Genomic DNA, 6794 nt, shown 5'->3' with positions numbered 1-6794 from the left:
CACTCAGCCTCCCGAACAGCTGGGATTACAGGCATCTGCCACGCGCCCAGTTTACATAGTGTTCCTTGCAAGGTGTCACACCTTCTATAAGGTACTCTGCCTGGGAGTCAACAATGTCCACCCAACGGGGATGGGAACCGTTAGCCATATGGATGTCGAGTTGGAGGAATTCCACTAGAATTTTTTTTCTCCAGGATTCAGTCCCAGGATTTTCCCTCTAGGAGCAATGTGAGAATGACCTGGCTTTAAAAAGTAGGGTAGTGATCGATCTAAGATGGCGACTGTGGAACCGGAAACCACCCCTACTCCTAATCCCCCACCTACAGAAGAGGAGAAAACAGAATCTAATCAGGAGGTTGCCAACCCAGAACACTATACAAAACATCCTCTACAGAACAGATGGGCACTCTGGTTTTTTAAAAATGATAAAAGTAAAACTTGGCAAGCAAACCTTTGACTGATCTCTAAGTTTGATACTGTTGAAGACTTTTGGGCTCTATACAACCATATCCAGTTGTCTAGTAATTTAATGCCTGGCTGTGACTACTCACTTTTTTAAGGATGGTATTGAGCCTATGGGGGAAGATGAGAAAAACAAACGGGGCGGAAGATGGCTCATTACATTGAAGAAACAGCAGAGACGAAGTGACCTCGATCGTTTTTGGCTAGAGACACTGCTGTCCCTTATTGGAGAATCTTTTGATGACTACAGTGATGATGTATGTGGAGCTGTTGTTAATGTTAGAGCTAAAGGTGATAAGATAGCAATATGGACTACTGAATGTGAAAACAGAGAGGCTGTTACACATATAGGGAGAGTATACAAGGAAAGGTTAGGACTTCCTCCAAAGATAGTGATTGGTTATCAGTCCCATGCAGACACAGCTACTAAGAGCGGCTCCACCACTAAAAATAGGTTTGTTGTTTAAGAAGACACCTTCTGAGTATTCTCATAGGAGACTGCGTCAAGCAATCGAGATTTGGGAGCTGAACCAAAGCCTCTTCAAAAGCAGAGTGGACTGCATTTAAATTTGATTCCATCTAAATGTTACTCAGATATAAGAGAAGTCTCATTCACCTTAGTCTTGTACTTCTGTGTTCATTTTTTTTTTTAATTTTTATTATAGTGTCCACTATCCCAATCAAAGAATTACAGTCCACATCATCCCCAGAATCCATGAATGTGTTCCTGGCCCATTCTGTATTAGCTTAGTAGAATTACCATTACAAACAAGTTTTACCCATCCACAATATTCAAAAGAATTTGCGTTTCTATACCTTAATAGGAAAAAAATTGAGTTTATGTTCCATTTTATGCAGGGGCATATTTTGCTGGTTTGAAAGAGTATGATGCATACAGTTTTCTAGCAATTTTCTTTGTTTCTTTTGACAGCATTATCTTTGCTGTACTTTTGCTGATGGCTGCTAGATTTTAATTTATTTGTTTCCCTACTTGATAACATTAGTGATTCTGATTTCAGTTTTCCATTTGTTTTGCTTTTGTTTTTCCTCATGTAACATTGGTGAAGGATCCAGGAATATGACACAAAGGTGGAATAAACATTAATTTTGTGCATTCTTTGGTAATTTTTTTGTTTTTTGTAACTACAAAACTTTGCTACAAATTTATGCATTTCATTCAAATCAGTGATCTATGTTTGTGTGATTTCCTAAACATAATTGTGGATTATAAAAAAATGTAACATCGTAATTACATTCCTAACTAGAATTAGTATGTCTGTTTTTGTATCTTTATGCTGTATTTTAACACTTTGTATTACTTAGGTTATTTTGCTTTGGTTAAAAATGGCTCAAGTAGAAAAGTGGTCCCATTCATATTAAGACAGTGTACAAAACTGTAAATAAAATGTGTACAGTGAATTGTCTTTTAGACAAAAAAAAAAAGTAGGGTAGTAGGGTTAAAAATATTCCTGCCTTCTTTTTAAAAATCTTGTATTACTGTGGCACAAGATATGTAACATAAAATTTACCATTTTAAGTGTATAGTTCAGTGTCCGGTTCATTTGCCTTGTTGTGCAAACATCACTGGCATCCGTCTTTCCATCTTGTGTGTGTGTGTGTGTGTGTGTGTGTGTGGTGCTAAGGAGTGAACCCAGACCCTTGGGATTACCAGGCAAGAGCTCTTCACTGAGCTATACCCCCAGCCCAAGCACCATCCATCTTTAGAACTTTATCATCACTCCAAACTCAGACTCTGTACCCATTAAACTCTGTCTGTACCACCCCTTCAGCCCCTGGTGACCATCATTATGCTTTCTATCTCTGGGAATATACTTATCCGAATATACTACATAAGTGAAATCATATAATATTTGTCCTCTTCTCTCTGGCTCATTTCAACTTAGCATGATGTCTTCGAGGTTTATCCATATCAGAGCATGGGCCGTATTTACTTCCTTTTTAAGGCTGAATAATATTCTTTTTAAAATTTTTGTATCAGGGATGATCCTAGGGGTGCCTAACCATGGAACCACATCCCCAGCCATTTTTATTTATCTTTTATTTAGAGACAGGGTCTCCCTAAATTGCTTAGGGCCTCACTAAATTGCTGAGGCTGACCTTGAATTTACAATCCCCCTGCTTCAGCCTCCTAAGCCACTGGGATTATAGGCATGGGCCACTGCACCCGGCTGAATAATATTCTTTTGTGTGACTATAGCACTTTGTTTGTCCATTCATCTGCCACAAGACACCCAGACACTTGGGTTGCTTCTACCTTTTGACTCTTGTGACTGAGGCTACTAGGAATGTGAGGATTCAGATAGCTCTCAATTATTCCGGTTATACACCCAGAAGCAGAATTGCCTATAATTCTGTGTTTACTTTTTTGAGGACTCACCGTAGCATTTTCCACAGCACTTGCACCACTTCACATTCCACCCACAATGCACCGGGGTCAGTTTCTGCATTTCCTCCCAGATGCTTCTCTTCTACTGGCTTTCTCTGCAGCAGCCATCCAAAGTGGGGGGGGGGGCGGTGACGACATCTCACTGTGGTTTAGATTTGCATGTCCCTGATGATTAGTGATGTAGAGCTTTTTTTTTCCCCTGTGCTTCTTGACCCTGTGAATATCTCCTACCAAGAAATGTCTATCCAAGTTCTTTGCCCACATTCAAAGTGGGTTGGTTGTTTGGTTTTTGTTGCTGAATTGTAAGAGTTCTTTATACTTTCTGAATTGTAACTCCTTATCAGGTGGATAATTTTAAAATCGTATGGATGATATTTTTCCTGTTCCCTAGGGTTTTTAAACTCTTTATAAGTAAGAGAAAGAAACGGATCATGGGGGGACACTGCGATGAGCTACACACCGTGGAGTCATAGGATATTGACTTGGTATTGAGCCTGGTAAATCCAGCTAGGTATGCATAAATGTGAGAGGCACAGAGACAGAGGATGGCCATTTAAATAGTGCAGAGTGGCCCAACAGAATACAGGTGGAGCCCGTGGCTCCCTTAATGGGACCTTTCACATTCTGCTTGCTCAGGAGGGTTCCAGGGTGGAGGACTTGCTGCCCAATGTGGTAGTGGATGGGACTATTTAAATTAGTTTAAATATATTCAAATAACCTTCAATTCCTTGGTCTCTCTAACCACATTTCTAAGCCACAGCATAGATATGGAACATTTCCATCACTGCAGAAAGTTCTAGTAAACAGCTCTGGTTTAGAAATAGGGGGAGGGTTATTTTGTTTTGTTTATTTTTGCCACACGCAGTGACACATGCCCATCATCCCTGCTGCTCAGGAGGCCGAGGCAGGAGGGTCGCTTGAGCACAGGAGTTTAGAGCCAGCCTGGGCAACATGGTAGGACCCTGTTTCTTGAAAATAAAAGAGAAAGAAAGAGTGAATGAATTTTTTAAAAATTAATTAATTTATTTATTTAATTAGACCTATAGGACAGCAGAATGCATTTTAATTCATTGTACACAATTGCAACACAATTTTTCATTTCTCTGGTTGTACACAATGTAGCGTCGCACCCTATGTGCAGTACCTAGAGAAACGATGTCCATCTCATTCCATCATTTTTCCTGTCCCCATGAATGGATTCTTTGTACATCCTGGACCCCTCATAGAAGACCAGGTACTAAACTAAGGAAATGGCAACCGATTTCAGTTCTGAAGACAGTTCTGATACCAGCACCCAAAAACATTTCAACAAATTCAGCTAAATGACCTAATTGGCTTTCATTTATGATTCATAAATCAAGTAGCTTCTCATCTAAAGAGGGCCTGGAGGGACAGTGGTTTTTATGAGAGGGCCTGAGCAGAAACAAGGAAACAGGCTGACCCTGTTGGTAAGCGCAGGTTTGCTCTCCTTGTAGAGTTGAGTCAGGGGTCCTTCTTACCATGCCAGCTAAACCTGGCCTGTTTGAGAAGCTGGCTCTCATCTCTCTCCTGCTTTCTCTCTTGGAAGATCAGATAAAAAAAATAGTACAGGTTTGGCCAGTTTTTAGCATGAGTGACTCCATTTTGGTTTGATCTCAGCAGAAGCTGAGTCCAAACCAATGGCCTCCAATGATTTTTTCTTAATAGTGTCTTCTAATAAGAGACTGTGCATCTGCCTCCAGGGCTCTGCACCCTGTGATCTGCCTCCAGGGCTCTGCACCCTGTGTAGGCCATGAGCACCTCTAACCATTCTTTAAAGCCCACCTAAGTACCACCACCTTTTGTGGGAAGCTTCTTCAGCTTCCGGGTAGCTACTCAGGGGGCTCGGTGCTACTTCACCTTCTCCTTTGTTGATCAGAAGAGTTTTGAGTTAGAGAACTTTACGGTATCCCAGGTCCTGTGCTGAGCCTCCATCCAGATGAATCCATGCAACCCTGGCAAATAACCCTGTGAAATCTGGATTCCCCCATTTCACAGGTGAAGGAACCTGAGATGCACAGAAGTCAAGATCCTTGCAGAGCTGGAATGAAGCAGAACAGGAACTGAATCCGACAGGCCTGCTTAATCCAAAGCCCATGATCTTAACTATCATGTTTCATGTTCATTTATTTGTCACCTGTAGTATCTGTCCGCGAAGACTGTGAACCCTTGAGAGCAGGGGCCATGTCATCATCTGGAGCTGCCCAGTCTGGCAGAGAGTGACAGGTAATGTTTGCTGGATAGTTAAATTTTAACAAAACACAGAGATCCTTTCAAACCTCTTATCTCACCTTTCAAGGGAAGACTCACGCCTTCTAAAATAACTAAGGTGACACAGAGGGACAGGGAGAGAAGGGTGAGACGGACAGCATGCCTACCCACCCACCTCACTGCAACTCACCTCTCCCCAAAGCCACTCTTATAGCCTCGTCCCTCAACCAGCCAAGCTCCATGTCAGTTCTGAGGTCCACAGCTCACCTGACTCCACCCCCAGGCTGTCTCATGTCTGTGACAGCAAAGCCACCCCATCCTCCAATATCACGTTTACAGCCAGCTTTCCGTAACTTAAAGCTCCTCGAGGAGTCCTCTCACCTTCCATCTTGACATCTCCTCCTCTGCCTCTCCGCCTGCAGGTCTGTCTTTCCTTCCTCTCGGCACATCAAATACCTTGACTTGTTTTCCAGAAATTCTGTGGTGCGAGACTCACTGCAGAAGACAGAGCTACTGTGTATGTCATTCTTTCCAAACTGGCTCTCTCCGACAGGTTGTGGATGTAGCTGAGTGGTGGAGTGTTTGTAGCCTGTGTGAGGTCCTGGGTCTGATCTCCAGTAAAACACACACACACACACACACACACACACACACTTTCCCTCTGCTTCTGCCCCACAAAGATTAGTGCCCCCACCATGCCCTCCTCCAAATACTGTTGTTAATATTCTCAAAGCCCTGTAATCTCAGCAACTCAAGAAGTTGAGGAAGAAGGATCACAATTTCAAAGCCAGCCTCAGCAACTTAGTGAGGCCCTAAGCAACTCAGCAAGACTCTGTCTCTAAGTAAAATATAAAATAGGACTGGGGATGTGGCCCAGTGGTTGAGTCCCCCTGGTTCAATCCCTGGTATCCCCCCAAAAAATAAAAAATAAAAGGACTGAGATTGTACTTACCCCAGTAAATACAAAAACAAAACAAAACAAAAACTCAAAACCCTGAATCATGACCTTTTTTTGTTCCTAGTACTGGGGATGGAACCCAGAGCCTGAGCATGCTAGGCAAGCACTCTACCACTGAGCCACACCCTTACATTACGACTTTGCTAGCTCCCTAGAAAGCGTTCATATTGTCAAGGGCCACTGATCCCTTGGCCTGTTCCTTGGGACCAGATCAAATGTCAGTCAGCACAAGGAGCTCATTTCTGGCCCCTTAAGTTCCCCATCTCACAGAGATCAAAGTCAAAATCAAATCTTCAGCAGGATTCCTCATATTGTTCGGAAGTGAAGTTCATCAAGCCACAGGGATCTGCTAGTGTTTCCTGAAGCTGGGGACAGTGCCACCAGAGGCGCCTGAATGGTGCTAGGAGGAATATGAGAAGCTTGTGTGTGGTGAAGGGATGCCGTAATTAAATCGCATTGAATCAAATCAACAGACAGTTCCTCTCCTTTCCATTACCTTTTGAGCATCCCAGTTGGTTCTACCAGACAGTCTCATTTGGATTCTACTCCCTTAACACGTCTCCAAGGCTTGCTGATTTCCATTTTGAATGAAGAGAGTGGACCTTGATGGGTTAGAGCATCTGGCCCAAATATAACAATATTTTATTTCCTTTGCATTTTCAAAATTTCCTTCTTTTCGTGGCGAGGGACACTTGTTTTCATTTCTTGTAGTAATCAAGTTTCCATTTAAAGTAAATT

At 42.5% G+C, this 6794-nt stretch overlaps 1 pseudogene; it reads left to right on the top strand.

Moving 5' to 3' along the window:
* The first annotated feature begins 269 nt into the window (after positions 1–269).
* LOC124080786 (eukaryotic translation initiation factor 4E-like) lies at positions 270–1576 on the top strand (annotated as a pseudogene).
* The last annotated feature ends 5218 nt before the right edge of the window (positions 1577–6794 follow it).

This window comes from Marmota monax, unplaced genomic scaffold (assembly GCF_021218885.2).
Source record: "Marmota monax isolate L192 unplaced genomic scaffold, Marmota_monax_Labrador192_F-V1.1 WCK01_AAM20220418_F8-fsc00035, whole genome shotgun sequence".
NCBI classification, from domain to species: Eukaryota; Metazoa; Chordata; class Mammalia; order Rodentia; family Sciuridae; genus Marmota; species Marmota monax.
This window is presented reverse-complemented; position numbering and strand designations above follow the sequence as displayed.